The sequence below is a fragment of the Pleurodeles waltl genome, chromosome 11, assembly GCF_031143425.1.
Source record: "Pleurodeles waltl isolate 20211129_DDA chromosome 11, aPleWal1.hap1.20221129, whole genome shotgun sequence".
NCBI lineage: Eukaryota > Metazoa > Chordata > Amphibia > Caudata > Salamandridae > Pleurodeles > Pleurodeles waltl.
The window spans coordinates 937,980,124-937,992,668 of record NC_090450.1 but is presented as its reverse complement, the minus strand read 5'-3'; the positions used below and the strand labels follow the sequence as shown (position 1 = coordinate 937,992,668).

At 48.4% G+C, this 12,545-nt stretch overlaps 2 non-coding genes across 2 annotated transcripts; both read left to right on the top strand.

The window, feature by feature from the left end:
- Positions 1-300: 300 nt before the first annotated feature.
- On the top strand, positions 301-441 carry LOC138266681 (U4 spliceosomal RNA). Its single transcript, XR_011199614.1, has one exon. It is a non-coding gene; the product is annotated as a U4 spliceosomal RNA (small nuclear RNA).
- Positions 442-10,762: 10,321 nt separating this feature from the next.
- Positions 10,763-10,903, top strand: LOC138266722 (U4 spliceosomal RNA). The gene has a single exon (XR_011199654.1). It is a non-coding gene; the product is annotated as a U4 spliceosomal RNA (small nuclear RNA).
- The last annotated feature ends 1,642 nt before the right edge of the window (positions 10,904-12,545 follow it).

Sequence of the window (12,545 nt, the reverse complement as noted above, 5' to 3'; positions counted from 1 at the left end):
CCACATCGCTAGCAGCATGGACCCCATCTTCACATGAAGAGCATCAAACCTGTAACTAGGATGCAGCGCTACCTGTGCAACTATTTAGCATAAAATTTCCCAGAGTTCTCTGCTCGCCGGTATGGAATATTTGGGGCAGAGAGTGGACGGAACCTGATAAAACAATCCTAACAAAGTGTATTATTTTGCCTGTTAGAAGCCAGTGGAGGTGTAGTAATTCTTGGACAACTAAACGTTTCCTTGGTCTTTGTATCATGAGGTGGTACCCCGAGACGCACCTTTATTCGCCTTTTTATTGTTAGCTTTGCGCAGTGGCAGTATCGTAGCCAATGAGGTCTAACCGAGGCGCGATTATTGCTTATTGAAAACTTTACCCAATACCCCGCCATGACGATTTGAAATATAGTCGATATTGGCAATTTTTGACAGTCTCCAAGGAGACTGAATATTAATGTATAAAAATAAGATTTTTTTTTTGTAGTTTATGTGAACGTGTTGGTGTCGGCTAGACCGCACAGAGTTTATTTTCTTTTAGTTCACTGTTTTCGATTTAGTTTTAGTGTGTCGGAGTTTCTGCATCCGGCAGGAACTTTCAGGATGCTTTCGTCTTGATTAGTTTTCGTATTTCTGTTGGAAGCCGTTTGTTATCAACAGGATAATGCGGAGAAAGTTCGCTCAGACTGTATGCAGTGTTTGAAACAGAACGAGAGCTGACGAAGGTGTCGAGCGTGACTTTTAACGTTATATAAAGTGGCATATTTAGGAGCCCCTAGCGCCTCCTTGCTCCACATTTGCGTCTTTTTTTTTAGACGCAAATGTGGCCCAACGAGGCCAAAAACGCCGCGCCGTTTTTTAAATGCGACGTTACCATGGTGGCGTTCAGGGGCTCAAGAAAAGTGGCAGCTCCACTTTTCATAAATCTGCCCCAAAGTGCATTTCTAAAGCGCTTCAGGGCACAGATGTTACCGAGCTCAAGGACAGAGGCGTACCATCTATTGGTACAGCAGGTGCCCAGGGGGCCGCTTTAACCCTAATTTTTCCCGTATTTTATCATTCAAACAGCAACAAAAGGGCCCATTTCCTTCCTTGCACTAGGGACCATTTTTTCACCTGAGAGGGATGAAAAGCTATAAGGTATATTTGAGAGCCCCTAGCGCCACTTTAGTCCTGCCATAGCGTCATTTTTTTTTTACGCTAAGGCAGCGTTAAAGTGGCATTTTCCCCGGACCGTATTTACAAAGTGGCTCAATGCATGCATTGCACCACTTTGTAAACCCTTGCGTCATATTATGTATGGAAGGATGCCAGGAGGGCGTTCCTGCACTAGGAGAGGCGTAAAAATGGCACAAAGGAATCTACGAGATTCCTTTGTGCCATTTTTACCTGCAATTTTTAACATTGTTAAAAAGAGGCTGACATTGGTTACAATGGGCCTCTGGGTGCTTTGCAGGGTTAGCGTCATTATTGTTTATGCTAATCCTGCAAAGCACCGGACTAGCGTAAAAAATTATGAGGCTAGTCACCCTAACTACTGCTATGGTGCGCCGTATTTTAAATACGGCACTACCATGGTGGCGTGAGGGGGGCGTTAAGGTGCGCAGGAAAAATGACACTGCACCTAGTGCAAGCACAACTTTTCATAAATCTACCCCTGAGCGTGTATGCCCTGTTTGAATACTACGACAATGAGGTCACACAAAGATTCCTTGCATGGTTGCCTCGTCCAACTCAGCTACCAGATCCGGCACATGTGTAGACTGCACGAGCACAGGGCACAGAACGTACACAGCGGCATGTACCATGCACGCAATAAAACTTAGGGCCAGATTTATGAAAAGTGGAGCTGCACCCAGTGCAGTGTCACTTTTCTTGCACCTGTAGAAAAGCACCCTCTTTTTGGCATGGTTACCCCCATTTTTTGCCTAATGTCAGTGTGTTTTTAACTGTGTTCACTGGGATCCTGCTAACTAAGACCCCCAGTGACTGTGCTCTCTTTCTCTAAATTCAGTTGTTCATGGTCTTTTTCACTCCATAATTGGTATACTGGTGCCCCCATGTAAGTTCCTAGTATATAGTACCCACGTACCCAGGGCACTGCGGCACCAGGAGTCCCACATGGGCTGCAGCATGTATTATGCCACTCATGGGAGCCCATGCAAAATCTCTCTGCAGGCCTGCCATTGCAGGCTGCGTAGAAGGGTGCGTGCACTCTTTTTACTACAGGTCACTGAAGCAGGTTACTGTAAGTCACCCCTATGGCAGGCCCTCCTAGCCCAGAGGGCAGGGTGCATGTACCTGTGTGTGAGGGTGCCCCTGAATGAGCTGAGGTGCCCCCACAAACTCCAGCTCCATTTTCCTGGACTTTGTGAGTGCGGGTAAGCCATTTTACCTGTGTACTGGACATAGGCCACTACCTATGTCCGGCTACATAATGGTAACTCCAAACCCAGGCATGCTTGGTATCAAACATGTTGAAATCATACCCCAATACTGTTCCCAGTATTGGTTGTATGATCCCATGCACTGTGGGGGCTCCTTCGTGGACCCCCCAGTTTTGCTCCTACCAGTTTGCAAGGTCTTCCTGGGCAGCCTCGCTGCTGCCACCCTCCAGACAGGTTTCTGCCCTCCTGCTGCTTGAGCAGCTCAAGCCCAGGAAGGCAGAACACAGGATTTCCTTTGGGAGTGGGATTGGGAGATAACCCCTCTCCCTTTGGAAATAGGTGTTACAGGGCTTGGGAGGGGTAGCCTCCCCAAGCCACAGGTATGCTTTGAAAGGCACATTTGGTGCCCTTCTTGCAGAAACTGGTTGGCACCAGTCCAGGGATACCGGTCCCTGCTATGGTGCGAAACTGGACAATGTAAAGGGGAGTGACCACTCCCCTGTTTATCACCACCCCAGAGCTCCTACAGGGGATCACTTGGTTCTGCCATCTTGAATCCAGGATGGGCGAGAGGCCCCTGGGAGCATCTGAGTGGCCAGGTCAGGCAGGTGACGTCACAGCCCCCTCCTGATAGGTGGTCACCCTGCTAGGTGACCAATCCCCCTTTTAGGGCTATATAGGGTCTCCCTCTTGGGCGGGTCCTCAGATTCGACGTGCAAGATTCCAACAGGACTCCTCTGCAATGTTTACTTTTACTTCTGGCCACTGGAACCGCAACTGGACTCCACAGGAACCGACAATCTGCAGCTCCAGTGACGACTTTGCCTCTGCAACATTGTTTCTCTGGCTCCTCCCAGCTCCTGCAACATTTCCCTGGCTGTGCACCCTCTGAGGGTGGTAAGTCATCAGTCTGCACAAAAGAAGTAAGAAGGAATCTCGCTTGGAGTGAAGGAGTCACTCCCCAGTATCTGCAGCCACCAACGGCTCGACAACCAGCCACGTGGATCCTCTCTCCTGCAACTCTGTGTGCATCCTGCAACCCAGGTGGTGGTCTGAAGTTGTCCCCTTGGTCCTCTCTAACAGATGCCTATCTTTGGAGTGGGTGAGTCTTTGCCCCTCCTTGCATGACAGTACTCCTGTGCACCACGACTCTAGCAGCTACCAAGGCTTGTTGGCTCTTCATCCAAGGAATCTTCAGGCTCCATGTAGTCCTGTCCTCCAGCTCTCGTCTCTGACATGGACAGTCTCCTTCCTGCTACTCCAGTGATTTGGAACTCTCTGCCAGGTGTGCTGAGTGGGCCTCACCGCGACTCCTGTTCTTGCTGCCAGCGGGTCGCCTGTGGGGCCTCCATCTTCGTCTCAAGACTCTTCTAGTTCGTGGGGGTCACCTGGGACTCCCCTCCATGGGTTGAGTCCCCTCTGACTCTCCTGGTCCCCAGCATTTCTACAAACTTTTTTTTTAGGAACTCTTGCCATTGCCAAGTCTTGTTAGTGGTTTTCCCTCACCACTTATGTGCTGCATCTCTCCTCGCGATGTGGAACACCGACTGCATCACTCCTGGAACTCCTCTTCTGCTCTTGTGCTGCACAGCCGGCTCCTGTCCTTCCTCGTCAACCTGGTTCAGCATCACCAGAAGGGTGGGTAGTGGCTCCTGACCCAACCGGACACTCCAACTGGAACTGGACTGCTCCCCTTCTTTTGCAGGTCCTCTTCTGGCAGACTCCATCTTCAGTTTCTTCCAGTCTTGCTTGGGTCTTGCATTGTCCTTCTGCAAAGTTTCTCTGTGGGTTTGGGTGAAAAACAGGTAATTACCTCTCTTCTCCAGGTCGCTGGGGGTCACTCTTGTATTTACCTATTGGGGTCCCAAGTGCGTTCAGCTCCCCTCTACAGGTCTTACTCACCTGGGTGGGGGTCCGACCTTCACATTCCACTTTTTCAGTACATGGCTTGTTCTCCCCCTAGGGTTCCTGTTGCATACTGTTCTTTCACTGTTTTCTATTGCATTTCAATGCCTTTTCCTATGTACCAGTGTGTATATATAATTGTGTTTACTCACCTGCTAACAGAGCATAACCCCTATATAGTAATTTAGTATTGATGTTACCAAATAAAGTACCTTTATTTTTGTAACACTGTGTGGTTCTTTCATGTGTGTAAGTGTTGTGTGACTACAGTGGTATTGCATAAGCTTTGCATGTCTCCTAGATAAGCCTGGCCTGCTCATCCACAGATACCTATAGAGAGCCTGGCTTCCTGGACACTGCCTACACTACACTAATAGGGATACCTCGACCTGGTATAGGGTGAGAACACCTTAGGCATATACCACACACCAGGCCAGCTTCCTACATTGGTGGTCTAGCGTCGGGATAAGCACTTGCAATTGCCTTACCACTCTGCCACTGGGTACTTTCCACAGGAAAGGCTAGTACTGTTAGGTACACAATACATCTAGTATTAGGGATCTAGTCTCCTGAGTTTGGGTAAGCTAGGGGTTGGTATAGCCCTTGCTCCAAACTTTGCTGGGAGCCTAGTGCTAGAGTAGTTAGGGACTCTACACCACTCTAGCTAGCTGACATGTCTTCAGCAGAGCATACCTCTCAGCCCATGGATTCTCCCTATGAGAACCGGACCTTCCAAGAACTTAGGGAGATATGTGCTGAGAGAAAGCTGAAGACAGGGAGAAAATCCAATAAATTCTACTTCTGGGCCGGCTCCTCCAGGATGGCCAGGAACATGCTGGTAGCCAGGAGGTGAGGAGGAAGAAGAAGAGTCTGACCGTCCAGTGCTAGAAAAAGATGATTTAGCCACTGAGGTGGGTCAGGAAGTACCCAAGGAGGATCAGGAAGCGTCTAGACACACCCACAGTCCTGTCAGGAGCACTGTTAGCAGTTTAAAGGGGGGTCACACCAGTAGGTCCACCTTTGTCCATAGAGGGCTGGTTGAGAGGGTGTCCAAGAATAGGAATAGATCCTCCTCTGCCCACTCTCACATCTCCTTGATATCTGAGGGAACCCACTGCTCAACTTCAGGGGAAGAATCCCTAGGCAGGGAACTCAGGCAACTGAGAATAGAGGAAGCCAAGCTGAGGCTGCAGTAGCAACAGCTAGCCTTAGATAGGGAGGCCTTGGCATTGGAGAGAGAAATGCAGGGGTTGGGGTTAGGACCCCTACATGGCAGACGTACTAGTTTCAGGGACAACAGGGTCAAGGAGGACTCTTTCGACTCTAGGAACCTGAACAAAGTAGTCCCACCTTACAAGATGGGTGATGACATGTACAAGTGGTTCACTGGTCTGGGGAGGGCCTGTAAGGTACAGCGGGTCCCTCAGAGGCAGTGGGCAGCTATTTTGTGGCTCTCCTTCTCTGACAAGGGTATGGACAGACTCCTCACAGTCAGAGAAGAAGATGCAGACAACCACACAGTTTTAAAATCTGCACTTTTAGGTGCCTTTGGTCTGACTACTGAACAATATGGAATCAAGATGAGAGAGACCAGGGAAGAGTCCTCACATAATTGGGTTGATTTTGTGGCCTGTTCCTTGAAGGCCCTGGAAGGCTAATTGCATGGGAGCAAAGTCAATGATTATCAGGGCTTATACAGCCTAATCTTAAGAGAGCACATTTTGAATAATTGCGTGTCTGATCAGCTGCATCAGTACCTGGTGGACTATGATCTGACCTCTCCCCAAGAACTGGGTAAGAAGGCAGACAAGTGGGTCAGCACCAGGGTGAGTAGGAAGGCTCACACAGTGGGTGACCACAAAATGAAGGAAGCAGGTAGGTCTCAGTATAAGCGTGGGGACAAAGATAAAAAAAAAGTCTTTATCAGCCCACAAAACCCATCTGGTGATGGGAACAAATCCTCCTCTTCCTCTTCCTACTACAAAAAGCCTTGGTGTTATGTTTGCAAAAACAAAGGCCGTAGGGTAGGGGAGAGCTCCTGCCCTATGAAAGGCACCACTAAGTCTTCCACCACTACTACCCCCACTTGTACTTCTAGTTCCCCTCACAATAGCAGTAGCGGTGGGACTACTAACAGTAGTCAATCTAAGAGTGTATCTGGGCTCACCTTAGAGTCTGTAGTGGGGTCTGGGCTAGTTAGAGAGACCACTGAGGCTGTCTTGGTCCCTGCTGGGGGCATTGACTTCGCCACCCTTGTTGCCTGTCCCCTTAATATGGGTATGTACAATCAGCATCCCCTCATAAATGGTGGTGAGGCTGAGGCCTACAGGGACACAGGTGCCAGGCTCACTATGGTGACTGAAAAACTGGTGTCTCCTGAGCAACACCTACTTGGTCACACGTAATAAGTGACTGACATTCAGAACAAGACCTTGTTCCACCTCATGGCAGTTATTGATTTCAGCTGGGTGGGTGGGTGGGTGGGGCGAGGGGGGTGTAACAGGTCCTAAAAAGGTTGTGGTTTCCTCAGACCTAAGTGTAAAATGTCTACTAGGGGACGACTTGGAGACCTCAGCTTTGGCAGAGGTGGAATTGGAGGTGCACGCAGCAATGCTGAGCATCCAGGGCATATCTATGCCCTTACCAGAGCACAGGCTAAGAAGCAAAAAGAGCAAGGAACCTTGGAGCCTGGAACAATGGCCTAAGAGCTTCCTAAATCCAAGGGCAGGAACTGTAAGAAGTTATGCCCTACTCCAGCCGCCAGTGAGGATTCAACTCTTGAGGGTTCAGAATCCACTCCCTGGGTGGAACCTACACCAGAGGAGCTTCAAGCTGACACAGCTGAACTCTTGGGTGCAGGGGGGCCACCAGGGATGAGCTCAGTAGGGAACACCAAGTTTATCCAACACTGGAGAGCTTGAGGCAGCAAGCTGCAGCACAACAGGCAGGGGATGTCAGTGGCACCCATAAGGTGTACTGGGAATACAGACTCCTTTATTCAGAGTCCAGGGATCTCAAAGTTGGTGCCACCAGAAGATTGGTGATCCCTCTGAAATGTAGGGAATTTCTGTTGACCCTTGCACATGACATTCCCCTGGCAGATCACTTGGGGCAAAGTAAGACTTGGGACAGGCTTTTCCCGCACTTTCACTGGCCCCACATGTCAGAAGACACAAATGTGTTTTCTCGCTCCTCTGTCACTTGTCAAGACAGGTGGCAACCCAAAGGCCCCCCTCACTTCCACTTCCAGTGGTTTTGGTTCCCTTTGAGAGGGTTGGGGTAGATATTGTTGACCTCTTAAACCCTCCATCAGTCTCTGGGAACTGATGTATACTGGTGGAAGTGGACAATGGCACCAGGTAACCGGAGTCCATTCCTCTTAGGACCACTACAGCTCCTGCAGAGGCCAAAGCCCTCCTCATTATCTTTTCAAGGGCGGGCTTCCCAAAAGAAGTGGTATCAGACAGAGGTGCAAACTTCATGTCTGTATACCTGAAAGCCACGTGGAAGGAACGTGGTGTGACTTACAAGTTCACCACCCCTTACCATCCCCAGACAAATGGCTTAGTAGAGAGATTTAATAAAACTCTCAAGGGTTTGATAATGGGGCTCTCTGAAAAACTCAGCAGGAGATGGAATGTCCTATTACCATGCCTTCTCTTTCCCAACAGGGAGGACCCTCAGAAGGGTGTGGGCTACGGCCCATTTCAAGTTCTGTTTGGGCACCCTGTTAGAGATCCCCTTGCTTTTGTTAGGTAACGCTGGGGACAACCTCTCAGGCCCCCAAACAAGACATAGTGGACTATGTGCTTGGCCTCAGATCAAGGATGGCTGAGTACATGAAGAGGGCTACTAAAAACCTTCAGGCCAGCCAGGAACTCGGGAAGCAATGGCATGACCAGAAGGCTGTCCTAACTGTCTACCAGCCAGGACAGGAAGTGTGTGTCCTGGAGCTTGTGGCTCTCAGGGCACTCCAGGCAAAGTGGAGTGGTGCCCACACCATTGTGGAGAGAAAAGGGGGGGTCAGCTACCTGGTAGACATTGGCACTCCCGGAAGCCCCCATAACCCCTATTATGATAGGTCAGACATGGCTCTGCTCATGGCTACTGATGAGCGACAGGAAGAGGAAAGAGACCCTCTCCCTGACCTCTTCTCCCACAATACAACTGATGGCTCAATTGATGGGGTAGTCCTTTCTGTCTGCCTCTCTGAGTCCCAAAAGGAGGACTGTAGAAACATCCTAGGGCAGTTCTCAGAACTCTTCTCCCTGACACCTGGTCAGACCACACGGTGTAAACACACCATTGACAAAAGAGACAGTTTGCCTGTGAATAGCAAAATTTACAGACAACCTGACCATGTGAGGGAGTGCATCAAATCTGAAGTTCAGAAGGTGCTAGACCTAGAGGTTATTGAGCCCTCAGATAGCCCTTGTCCAGCCCTGTAGTGCGTGTCCCAAAACCTCACTCCCGAGATGGAAAAAGAGAAATTAGGTTTTGTGTTGACTACAGAGGTCTCAAAACAGTTAAAAAACACTGATGCTCATCCTATATCTAGGGCAGATGACAAGTATCTGAGCACCTTTGACTTGACTGCTGGCTACTGGCAGATCAAGTTGGCAGATGATGTTAAACCCAAAACAGCATTTTCCACCCCTAGTGGGCATTATCACTTTACAGTGATGCCCTTTGGGTTGAAAATTGCACCTGCCACATTTCAGAGGCTGGTTTATAAAGTTCTACAGGGGTTGGAAAGCTTCAGTGTAGCATATCTGGATAATATAGGTGTCTTTAGCTCCAGCTGGGAGAATCACCTGGTCTACCTAGGACAGTGGTCTTCAAACTTTTTTTGGCCACTCCCCCCCCCCCCAGAAAACTTTTTTAGAGGTTGGGCCCTCCCTCCCCACCACTACCAGAGGACAATTTCTGTATGTTGGTACTCTGCATCATCAACAGCTATCACCACCTGCATATCCCAAATCATAGCTGGTTATATTTGGCAAATAATATTGAACATGTGTTTAGCAAACTGAAGATTTGTGACTGCCTATGGGCCTCACTTACAAGAATCGGATGCGCTGACATTGATGCGTCAGATTTCTTCTGTTTCCCTATGATCCCCTAACAACGTCATAGATCCTCTGTATTTACAATACAGAGCTCCATGGTGCACGTTTTCACAGATGCATCAGAAAGTGTGATGCATCTGTTGGCGCTGAGCTTACGCATTGTTGGACAAGATCCGTAAAATGACACTGCTCTAGCAATGTGAGGAGGCTCTCCTTGGAAAAACCCCAGCATCAATTTTACGCCTACTCTGAGCAGGCGGTACAGTTTTGACGCAGTGAAGTCTCAAAATGACAAAGTGAAATGTAAATTTAACTGCGTCAGAACTATGTGGCTTTCTCCCTGGTAAGGCCTACCCTGCATACATTATACCTGGGGAAGGTATAATGTGACGGAAAGCTTTACAAACTGACGCATTGGGCCCCGTGTGTCAGTTTGTAAATCTGCAGCAGTTCTGTGCACTGCTAACGTCACTGGTGCGCCCATAAAAAAATGATGCAGCAGTGGTGTAAAGGGCATGTTAATTAGGCCCACAATATCACGGTCCCCATACTTTTTTACGGACTTCAACCGCTGCTTCCAGTTTGTTGGTATAGTCACAGCAAAGTAGCAAACATAAATGCATACAGTATTCTCCAAAGTGTCGGTTCTGCTTTACACACACGAGCAGAAAATTGGTTAGCTGCTGGTGTGCTCTCTGACCTACTTGAAGCGATTCTTAGCAAAAATATCTCCTTCGACTGTTGAAGAGACATATAGGTCTTTGAAGTTACTACTTATATAAATAAGGGGGCAACATTGATGTTTTCTTATTGCCCCCTTTCTTCCCCTTAATATGAGTCCACCATTTCCCGAGTTTCTCATTTTACAGATGTTCTCCGGCACACTCTAAGATGTTTTCGAAACGACGAAACCAAAATTGTATTTTTTAAAGGTGTAAATGAAATGCAGCAAATGCAACTGTGTAGCTCAATGAAACGGCTCACCTGCAGTAAGTGCTGTATCGAAAAATGTAGTTTACCATTTACATTTCTTTCAATGATTACCATGCCTCCTTGGTAAACATTTGAAGACATGCTTTAAGAATTCGTGCTTCTTCCATTTCCACACCACATCGCTAGCAGCATGGACCCCATCTTCACATGAAGAGCATCAAACCTGTAACTAGGATGCAGCGCTACCTGTGCAACTATTTAGCATAACATTTCCCAGAGTTCTCTGCTCGCCGGTATGGAATATTTGGGGCAGAGAGTGGACGGAACCTGATAAAACAATCCTAACAAAGTGTATTATTTTGCCTGTTAGAAGCCAGTGGAGGTGTAGTAATTCTTGGACAACTAAACGTTTCCTTGGTCTTTGTATCATGAGGTGGTACCCCGAGACGCACCTTTATTCGCCTTTTTATTGTTAGCTTTGCGCAGTGGCACTATCGTAGCCAATGAGGTCTAACCGAGGCGCGATTATTGTTTATTGAAAACTTTACCCAATACCCCGCCATGACGATTTGAAATATAGTCGATATTGGCAATTTTTGACAGTCTCCAAGGAGACTGAATATTAATGTATAAAAATAAGATTTTTTTTAGTAGTTTATGTGAACGTGTTGGTGTCGGCTAGACCACACAGAGTTTATTTTCTTTTAGTTCACTGTTTTCGATTTAGTTTTAGTGTGTCGGAGTTTCTGCATCCGGCAGGCACTTTCAGGATGCTTTCGTCTTGATTAGTTTTCGTATTTCTGTTGGAAGCCGTTTGTTATCAACAGGATAATGCGGAGAAAGTTCGCTCAGACTGTATGCAGTGTTTGAAACAGAACGAGAGCTGACGAAGGTGTCGAGCGTGACTTTTAGGGCCGTATTTATACTCCGTTTGCGCCGAATTTGCGTCGTTTTTTTCGACGCAAATTCGACGCTAAACTAACGCCAACTAACGCCATATTTATACTATGGCGTTAGAGGCGAATAGCGCCAAAGTTCCCGGAATGTGCGTCATTTTTTAGCGTGAACCCCTTCCTTGCGTTAATGATATGCAAGGGAGGCGTTCCCGTCTAAAAAATGACTCCCAGGCCTTTACGTGGTATTTATACTCCCGGGCAAAAGAGACGCCCGGGAGTGGGCGTGGCTAAAAACGGCGCATTTGCGCCGCTTTTTAACGCCTGGGTCAGGCATGGCGTTAAGGGACAAGTGGGCTCAAAATGAGCCCAGAGTGCCCTCCCCTGCCCCCAGGGACCCCCCCTGCCACCCTTGCCCACCCCAGGAGGACACCCAAGGCTGGAGGGACCCACCCCAGGGACATTCAGGTAAGTATTTTTTTATTTTTTTTTAATAATTTTTTTTGGCATAGGGGGGCCTGATTTGTGCCCCCCTACATGCCACTATGCCCAATGACCATGCCCAGGGGACAGAAGTCCCCTGGGCATGGCCATTGGGCAAGGGGGCATGACTCCTATCTTTACAATGATAGGAGTCATGTTGATGGGGGATGGGCGTCGAAAATAAATGGCGCAAGTCGGGTTACGACGATTTTTTCGACGTAACCTGACTTGCCCCATTTTAAGACGCCCATGCGCCATTTTCCCCCTACGCCGGCGCTGCCTGGTGTACGTGGTTTTTCTCGCGCACACCAGGCAGCGCCGGTCTGCTTGCGCCGGCTAACGCCATTCAATAAATACGGCGCCCGCATGGCGCTTCAGAATGGCGTTAGCCGGCGCAAAACTTTTTGACGCTAAACTGCGTTAGCGCAGTTTAGCGTCAAAAAGTATAAATATGGGCCTTAACGTTATATAAAGTGGCATATTTAGGAGCCCCTAGCGCCTCCTTGCTCCACATTTGCGTCCTTTTTTTTAGACGCAAATATACGCAAATGTGGCCCAACGAGGCCAAAAACGCCGCGCCGTTTTTTAAATGCGACGTTACCATGGTGGCGTTAGGGTGGCGTTCAGGGGCTCAAGATAAGTGGCAGCTCCACTTTTCATAAATCTGCCCCAAAGTGCATTTCTAAACCGCTTCAGGGCACTCAATTACAGATGTTACCGAGCTCAAGGACAGAGGCGTACCATCTATTGGTACAGCAGGTGCCCAGGGGGCCGCTTTAACCCTAATTTTTCCCGTATTTTATCATTCAAACAGCAACAAAAGGGCCCATTTCCTTCCTTGCACTAGGGACCATTTTTTCACCTGAGAGGGATGAAAAGCT